Source organism: Clupea harengus, chromosome 15 (assembly GCF_900700415.2).
Source record: "Clupea harengus chromosome 15, Ch_v2.0.2, whole genome shotgun sequence".
Lineage (NCBI taxonomy): Eukaryota > Metazoa > Chordata > Actinopteri > Clupeiformes > Clupeidae > Clupea > Clupea harengus.
In genome coordinates, this window is record NC_045166.1 from 10850481 (window position 1) to 10860480 (window position 10000).

Below are 10000 nucleotides of genomic sequence, written 5' to 3' on the forward strand. Positions count from 1 at the left end.
GGAGGCTAGGAGCGTGCGGCCTGACCCCCTCAACGGAGACGCCTCGCTGGGGTGAGCACTTCCAGAGTCTGGAGGGTGCTTGGGCCATGGGGTTGTCAACACTCTGCGTGTCTGAACTATAATCCAGCCCACAGCCTGTTAAGTTACAATCATTTTCATAATTATATTTGCAATTCATTTAATTTTTATTGTCAGTCTTGATTTGTAGCCTACGTCGTTCTTTGCGGTAGGCTATGGATCGCATGCCTACTCACCTTCCAAGACCATCACTCATCAGACAATCACAACAGTTTCTCTCTCTTAGCTTCTTAGAGTTCTCACTTTTCCTTAGTAAAAGTTGGTCTCAGCAGCTTTGTGAATAGGATTTACAAGAAAACCTTTTCTTAGAAATCTTTAGTGTGACTTGTAAAAAAAAAAAAAAGATAAAATGGTTTGTGAAAATGGGCCCAGATCAGTGTTGCCATCTTGAAGCCTGCAGTATGGCTCTCACCACCCTCACCTTCTCCGCCCCCCCCCTTCTTGTCACTCTGGGTCAGGTGTGACGCGTTCGTCTAGTGACCCCTCTTGACCTCTCTAACCCAGAATGCTTCCTGACCATAGGCATGTTTTCCCTTCTGGGTCCGTCGTGGTTCACTCCAGTCGACCCCTTTCTTCCGACCCCGTCACCTCTCTCTGTGTGTCCCCGGGACAGGCCTGGTGCTGATGGAGAACCCTGAGAGTCCCAAGAGGTACCCAGGCCATCTCTCCCTCTCTGCCCGACCTGACACAGCTTCTGAGGGGGTAAGAGGAGCACACAACCACCCCCCGCCACCCCCTCCAGCTCTCCATCCCACTGTGACAATTTTTGGCAGCAGGTAAACTAAAGTGAATTTATTATTAACGAGGAATCATAGAGTGGCGTTTGTTCTGCTCGTTGAAATGAAAGTCGAAAACAATGACTCAGTCGGTTTACGTGTGTCTGTGTGTGTGTGTGTGTGTGTGTTTTATATATCGACACCTTCAATTACTGCCGTTGGGTTGGCCTTGGTGTCTTTCTTTTTTGAAGGAGGCGCTCTAATTGAAAGCCAGGTGACTATTATCTCCCAGGCCGAAACACAGGGAGCAGAACGCGAGATGGCGGCAGGAGATACCTTTGATTGCAGGGACTCGCGCAGAGGGTGTGTGTTACACCTAAACACAGCCGGATTCAAGGCGAAGCCTTATTTTCTTAATCTGTGCTGTTGTGCGCTGGGTTCTTTGTGCTTAGCCACTGTGGACGGCCTCTCCCTCTTGCCGTCCTCCACGTGATGGGGGGGGGGGGGGCTGCCGAGGGGCCCCTGATCACAAAAGCTCTTCAAATATTTACGGTCGAAGTTTTCGAGGCTGAAATATTCATGAGGAGCAGGGAGCTGGCCATCACTCAGATCCCTCCCTGGGCTATTCTGGGAAATCACACGGAGCTGTCCTCACCCTCTCACTGCAGTCTGACGGGGTCCAGCCCCAGCACCACTCACACTTGTGGGACTGCGTGGCTGTTTCCACGAAGGTGCCTGGGAATGAGACACTTCCAGACGGCACTCGGCGTGCAAACTGATCCGGGTTTCACTCGGCCCTGGTCTGGCCCTGATCTGACCCTGATTTGGCTCTGATTTGGCTCTGACCTGGTGCTTGGTCCAGTCTTCTTCTAATTCTGCCTCGCTGGACTGTACAGGCTGCAGAGGCTGGGCAGTAAACAAACCGACAAGGAGTTCGGTCACATGATAGCTGTAACCGGATGCCCATTCTACGTTCTCTCTCAAACCAAGAGGAAGCTCTCTCTCTCTCTCTCTCTCTCTTTCTCTCTCATCACTTTACGAAATGTCCGATCCCGATCGATGCTACTCCCAGACAGCTATCAGATGCATTAGCAACTTAGTGCCAACTAGGAGCTGGTGGTACTATCCAGGACTGTGCAGGACCGTCCAGGACTGTGCCCATCAAAGCCTCAGTCTGGGCGTCTGGCGCTCCACACTGCGGTGACTGGCAGCTAAGGGGCTTGGCACTGTTTGAGGAAGGGGATATTGTGTACCACTTTATTTGCGACCAACCCATTTGGCAGTGGGGCCCAAAATGCAGGGCGGGGACCGGAAGCGTAGATAAATAACGGGGCAAATGAAGATCAGAGCCCATAAAAGGGGGGAGGGGGGGGGGGCAGAATCAGGGGGCACTGCCTCTTTGGAATGTTCTGAAAGCGAGCTCTATCAGCCCTTGAGGTCTCAGTGTGTGTGTGTGTGTGTTTGGGGGGTGGGGGGTTGATTGTCCGGAAGGGCACTGGTAGGCAGGAACTCCTACGAGTTATTGGGGGCTTGCCCAAAAAGCCGAAGACTGGAGAAATAACCCAAGCTGGTGGTGACATTTAAAAGAAAATTGGGGGGGCATAAGAGGGAGGACCAGGGAGAAGTATGGATGATATGGGGTGGGGTAGGTGAGGGCTTTATTTCTGAAAAGACGGGAATAGGTACATTACTGGGTGGGGGTGGGGGGTGTTGGAAAGGAGGGGTCTTAATGGTGCCAGGAGGAAGCACTGGCAGCCAAATGGGGAAACCGTGGCCAAACACCGGACCTAAATCTGCCGGCAGCCAAGAGCTGGCTTTGGTGTACCGCACAGACAGACAGTGACGGCTGAAGGGGTAGGGGCGTTGATGGGTAATGCTGGTTGGGTTGTTGGTTGTTCTTAGAATAGGGTGATGGAATCTCAGTCCCCAGAACACATTGTGCTGCCCACTTTGGTTCTGGTGAGGAGGGATAGGGGAAAGGAGGAAAAGGAGTATCTTCTCTGCGCTTGTCTGCCTCATGGTGAGTGTTTACTGTAACAGGTTGGTGTCAGGAAGATGGGAAGGGTGGGTGACATAACATGACTCCTCACAAAGCCATGCCCTCTTTTAAAGTCTCCTGGCTTGGCAGATTGGCCTACACACACACACACACACACACACACACACAGACACACACGCACACACACACACGCCTGCACACACACACACACACACACACACACACACACACACACACACACATCTTCCTTCCACCTCATATGAGTATCTCAGTTCAGAAAATGACGCTCATTGACTGTGAGCTGATGTGGCAGGGTGATCCCCCACTGACTGGCAAGGCGTGACAGAGAGGAACTGAGGGAGGGAGGGAGGAGAAGAGGACAGTGTGTGTGTGTGTGTGTGGGGGGGGGGGGGGGGGAGTAGACAGGGCACACAGCAACTGCGTGTGTGTGTGTGTGTGTGTGTGTGTGTGTGTGTGTAGGGGTGGGGGCTGGGGGGGCTAGGCAGCTACTCTCTTCGTGTGTTAGCGTGCTGGTGAACACAGGCTTTGGATTCGACCCAGAGGTTTGTTGTGTGTGTGTGTGAGTGTGTGAGTGTGATCAGGAGATGAGTTAGTGGGTGTTGGCGGAATGCGACTGAACTTGCCTTAACACCTCCATTATCACCACCACCTCTGCTGCTGCTGCTGCATGTGAGAGCATGTGTGTGGGTGTGCGAGTGTGTGTTGGGGTCGTGTGTCCATGAGTTTGCCCATGGCAGTGTCTTAAAAGAATGGTGCGGTGTGGTGCGGTGTGGTGCAGTGTGGTGCGGAGCGTAGTGTCGAGGGGACTGGGCGCTGCCAGCCTACGGGACGTGGGCATCCTCTCTCCCTCTCTCTTGTACTGACAATTGCTGCCCCCTACAGGCCATAAAGACCACACACACACACACACACACACACACACACACACACACACACACACACACACACACACAGCCACACACATGCACACACACACACACACACACACACACACACACACACTCACACAACCACACACACACACAGAGCACACACAGAGACACTCACACACACACACAGACACACACACAGAGACACTCACACACACACGCACACACACACACACACACACACACCCACACACACACTCATGTAACCACACACACACAAACAGAGACACTCACACACACACACAGATACACACACAAAGACACTCACACACGCACACACACGCACACACACACACACACACACACACACACACACACACACACACTCCACTCGTCTCCTCACTCTGGTCTGCTAGGTCTCAAAATCCTCAAAAACTCTCGTCAAACTCCCTTCAAAAAGAAAGAAAAGAAAAACGCTCCTCTTACACAAATGCCAGCTAAGTGCGTGTCATTGAACCCTGAAAGACTGGGCCAGGTTTTTACTGTAAGCAAACCAATTTACTGTAAGCAAAACATCGCACAAACAAATACATTTGATTTTGAGGTTGAGGTAGCGAAGGTAGGTGTTGGCAATATTTCTGAGGTGTTTTCAAGCAACAGGGGCACAGACTCTTTCCCCCTGTAGGCTGAAGCTCACAGCACCTGTGGGTTGTTGCGTAGCAGGAAGAACTCAAGGGGTGTCTTACGATGTGGATGTTCAAATTGACTGATGTGATTTTCACAGCTAGCTAGATTCTCTGGCAACACACACCAGCCAGAGTATGGTGGGGAGGTCGGGTGTGGGGGTGGAGGAGGATGCGGGGGGGGGGGGGGGGGGGGTGGTACTGTGTGGCTGTGCGGTTTAATCATTACCAGTAGGCTCCATGCAGATGCACAATGCACCGGCCAATTAATGGCTTGTCATACATTTACAGGCTTTTTGTTGGAGGCACAAAGCCTCTTTTCTGGGGCTCGCGTGATAAATCAGTCGGTGATGTCATCCAGTGACAATGCAGGGCAAACTGGCAGAGTGGCGCAGCCTCCGCTGGACAGGAGGTGGGGGGTTTGCGGATGGCCCTGCCCCTGATTCAACCCTCCTGTTCCCCCACTGCCCCCCACCCCCACCCAGACTACTGTGGACTTCTAACAAATATAACTTATCTAAAAGTCTTACACCTGCATTACCCTTCAGTAGTAGACTAACTGTATCTAAAGATATAACATAAAAATGCCCACATACTTGGTTGTGAGAAGTCCTATCCGTACCGTACATAATCACATCAAGGAAACTGCAGTGCCTTCAACCATTTACCAGACATGTGTCTATAGGCCCATCGCCCAAGTAGTATTCAGACATGCAAGTATTTAGACAAACACACAAACCTGAATTTGATCAGTTCTGTATTTTTGAGCGATAGTAATGTGTGTGTAACAGATCATCATTCGTCAATTTTATGTGGGCTGTGCAAAACAACAGTGTACCGTTTATATTATTTTCTCATTCTTTAGAATAAACCAGAACAGTTTTTTTTAAGAAAAACAAGATATATATCTTTCAGTAGTGCAAACAACATTTTGGATATAATTCATCATCTCATTGGCATGTACTCATTCGATAGTTTTCTTTTAACAATGACTCACGACCAATGAGAAGCTGTGTTTGGGTAGTGGAACATAACATGACAGACAGGCTGAGTGAGAGCAGCAGAGTGTCCTTCTATCTCGTCCAAATCGCCCCGTCTTCATAGTCTCACCTGTAACATGTCTCTCCCATATATTTGCACTGAATCATAGTCTCACCTGTAACATGTCTCTCCCATAGATTTGCACTGAATTTATTCTCACAAATACGGCCCAAAGCGCGTCCTGAATCAGTTTACAGTTTTTTTCCAATCATTTTAACTCTTGTACCAATACCATGTACACATTCCCAAAATACTTACACATCGAGCATACCAGTAGACTATGTGAACCAAACTGTGGATACTTGCCCCTATGCTTAGATACAAATGCTGTCAATGACACCTTCTTCCAAAATTCATGGATACCTGTCCCAGTCAATGTTCACTACCAGCAAAACACTGTGCAACTACAGCATGTTTTGCCAATGTTTAGATACTCTGTTCAAAACAGTTAACTTTCAGTTCAAAACCTAACTTACAGTAATTTAGATCACTGTAGATGGAAAGATGCTGTGTTTGGACAGACAAACGAAGTTATATGCTTGAATAAGAAAAAGTATTCTTATTTTAGCAGAAAGTTTATTTAGATTTTTTATTTTTTTTTGGCTTGCAGACTTCTTACTATCTCTAATAGTAATAGAGTCTAAAGAAGGCAAACATAGATGTAACAGTACTGCTCTATATGTAAGTCATAGGCTATCAGTGAAAGACAGTGATTGAAGAATGCAATTACAGTAAATTTGCCACACTCAATTGTGACAATTGTGAGAGGCAAACCGACATATGAACACTGTCTTCAGATACTTGGCTTGGATTGACGTATTTCCACGATGTAATGCAGAGGAGAATGTTACTGTAAATGGCAAGTTCAAACATGTAAAAGTTTGACACCAAATGCAGATGACAGAATGGATCAGCATTACTGTAGGGCTACAGCAGACTTCTAGTGGTATTACAGTACTTTGGTAGACTGTATCTTCGTGTTGATGTATGTAATTTACTGCATTGGAAATACTGCAGTAAATACGTAGCATATTCATGCCTTTTTGTGGTAATGTAGTTAGCCTATATAGTGCAGTAACACGTGCAACTTTAGCATATGGCTGTAATGAAACATATTGCAGCATTTTAGAATTATTTGTTTACTGTAATATTACAAACTTTATTACTGTAGTCCAAAGAAGTGTTTGTCTGTGTGTGTTTTTTCTCTTTTTTCAATGCAACACTACAGTAATCTATGCCAAACTGGAGGACACAGCAACATTTTATATATGCAATTGGCAATGCTTCAAGTTGTTAGTGTTTTTTAGGTCATTGTACTCTGAGAGAGAACATGTGTTAAAGTCACGGCGGCATTGGTTGTGGTGTGGTTGTTGTAGTGCATTTTGCACCAAAGGTTAACTGATATGTGGAGGTGTGTGTCTGTAAAGCCCACTGTGTTAAGTGTTTGGGAAAAGTGTTCATGGTATTGATACAAGAGTTAAAATGATTGGAAAAAACTGTAATACATCTTTTGGTGTCGACTTTGGTGTCCGGGACAGTAGGCAACCAGATAATAAAAACAGATAAATAGCTAACAGAGGCTAACAGATAGGCTAACAGACAAAATGCCAGACGGGCTAAAAAAGTCAATTCCAGGCTCTCAAAACACTGAGTTTATTTCCAGAGCTAAGGGACTTGAGACACTGTAAATATTGTGCAATCTTGTGCTGACTCAGTAGGGATGACTAGATTATGTTCATCAGCTGTTAACTTTTATTTTTTATAATAAAAATAGCTAATTCCTGAGGCCCCACTAGTAGAGCGACTGGTAGAGATCAAGCCGCTAAAAGCGCAGAGATCATGGCATCCTGGATTTGATGCGCATATGAGCTACTGACAAAAACAATTCTGTTTGGGCTCTAAGGCGTTTTGGATAAAAATGTCTGCTCCATGAATACATGTAAACGCATTATGAAAAGGCTTAGAGCTTAGCAGAGAGAAGACAGCGGAGGCTGAGGGGGAGGAAAACTGAAGGGGGAGAGGCTGCTCATCTGCCGTTGCTTCCCACATGTTGTTAGCCTCTGCTGGGGTAAACCTAGAGGTAGCTGTCCTCCCCATGGTGGAGAGCTTTGACAACAAAGACCAAACCAGCCTTCATGCCTCCACAGTTGGAAGCTGTTACAGCAAAAGAGCAAAACCGTCCACAGCACGACACCGGACTGGGTGGTTGGAGGCTGGCGTCTTGCCGGTCCTTGCCCCATGACGTGATCCTCTGTCTGGGGAAACCTGGAGGTGGCTGCCCTCCGGGTGGTCTAAAGCATTTACAACAAAACAGCAAAACAGATGTTCCACTGAGCTGGGCGACTGGGGGCTGGTGTCCTGGTGGTGGAGTGGACGTCTGTTTAGGTAAACCAGGACAACGCGTGTGGATGACTCGGTGTCTCGTCCAGAGTGGAAGGCTGCCTTGTTTATTGCGGAAGGAATGGTTATTGTGCGAACTGCAAATCTGGTTATGGCATCAGGATTCCATATGTCTCAAAGAGGATTCTTCAAGGCTGTTTGTTCCACCACACTTGTGTTCTTCCATCACACTTAACTCGAGGCGTGTATTTTTACACGCTACCAGGAAACCTCCACGGGCCGACCATGGACTTTTCCATGACCTCCTCTCGGCCCATACCACCCCCCCCCCCCCCCTTTCTCGGTGTTGCCTGCATAAACACATAACTCAAACTCACATACTCGTTTCCCGCACTTTCTCTCTCCTTCTCTCTCGCTCTCTCCTTCTCTATCTCTCTCTCAAGCCCTCAGTTCACCCACGCATGTTGCACACACCCTTGCCCGGGCGCGCAGACCTATCATCTTCCAAACGCCTCTGGACATTATTTTGCAAAGAATTTTGCACTTGCAAGAGCTTGTTTTACATGCACATGCGCGCAAAAGACACTACATTTTTTAATGACGGTGTATTATGCAATTACTCGCCCCCATCATTTCATCAGAATCCGCAAGAGATGACTTTCTTTCTGACTCTTACTTTCATGGTTGGTCTGCTTTCTCTCTCTAAACACGCCCTCCTCACTCACTGCTTTTCTACCTGCCTGTGACATCACAATGCCAGGATTACCCAGCATCCTCCATGCGTGGCCCAACTGACAGGCCTCAGATGCTGATAAATGGGGAGTGGGTTCATTGAACTGCGAAAGGTTCCTAATGGGATCCCTGACAATATAATTACGCCACGAGGATGACACGGTAGTGACAGCTCTCCACCTCCCCCCACTACCCCCCCTCTGCCACTCTCATAACCCCCCCCCAGGACCCCTGACCCTACTGCTATCCCTTCCACTCATCCCCCTATCTGCCGTCTTTCTCATTCTCTCTCTCCCTCTCCCCCACTCTCTCTTCCTCTCACTCCCTCTCTGGAGTGTCCATGACACAGGGGTCTGTGGTGTTCAAGATGTGTATAAGATGAGATGAGTCAGGATGAGTCAGACCCCCCCCCCCACCCACGCATCCATCCACCTCCTCTCTCCCCTTCCTCCTCTTCTCTCCCCCCCCCCCCCCCCCTCTTCTCTCCGCCTCCTCTCGTTCTCCACCATGGATCCAGGTTCCACATGGTTAGCGGCTGACCTTTTGCTTTCCCTCTCTGCCTCTCCACTGCCTCCCCAACCCCTTTTATCATCCTCCACAATACCTGGCATTCATCTGCCACTCTCTTTTCATCCTGTCATTATTGACCCCCCCTTCCCCCACATCCACACACACACACCACACACACACACACACACACACACAGACACACACACACACGCACACAGACACCACACACACACACCACACACACACACATACACACAAACACACACACACACACCACACTCATACAGACACACACACACACACATGCACAGACACACACACACACACACATGCACACACACACACACACACACACACACACACACACACACACACACACACACACAGACACACGCACACACGCACACAGACACCACGCACACACACCACACACACACACATACACACAAACACACACAAACACACCACAGTCATACAGACACACACACACACACATGCACACACACACACACACACACACACACACACACACACACACACACACACACACACACATACAGACACACACACACACACACATGCACAGACACACACACACACATGCACACACACACACACACACACACACACACACACACACACATGCACATGCACACACATGCACAGACACCACACACACACACATACAAACACACACATTCCCCGTTCATATTCACCAGTGCTGCATATTGGGCTATCTATGGCATCAAGATGTGGGGAGCAGGACACCCACAAAATGTTCATCTGCCTCTTTGTGTTGCAGAACTCAGACTGTCTGGTTGTCGTTATGGTGTTAGATAGCTATGGCTTGGCTCAGCTGTTGCTATGGGTGTAGTTCTGGGTTCTGTCAGTCACTGACTTTTTCATTCATTTCATTATTTCACAGTGTTTCTCTCACATACATATGACTTTTTATTATTTATTAAGGCTTATTACCACAAAAGGGCAATACTTTGTTCTGATGTAGCTGCG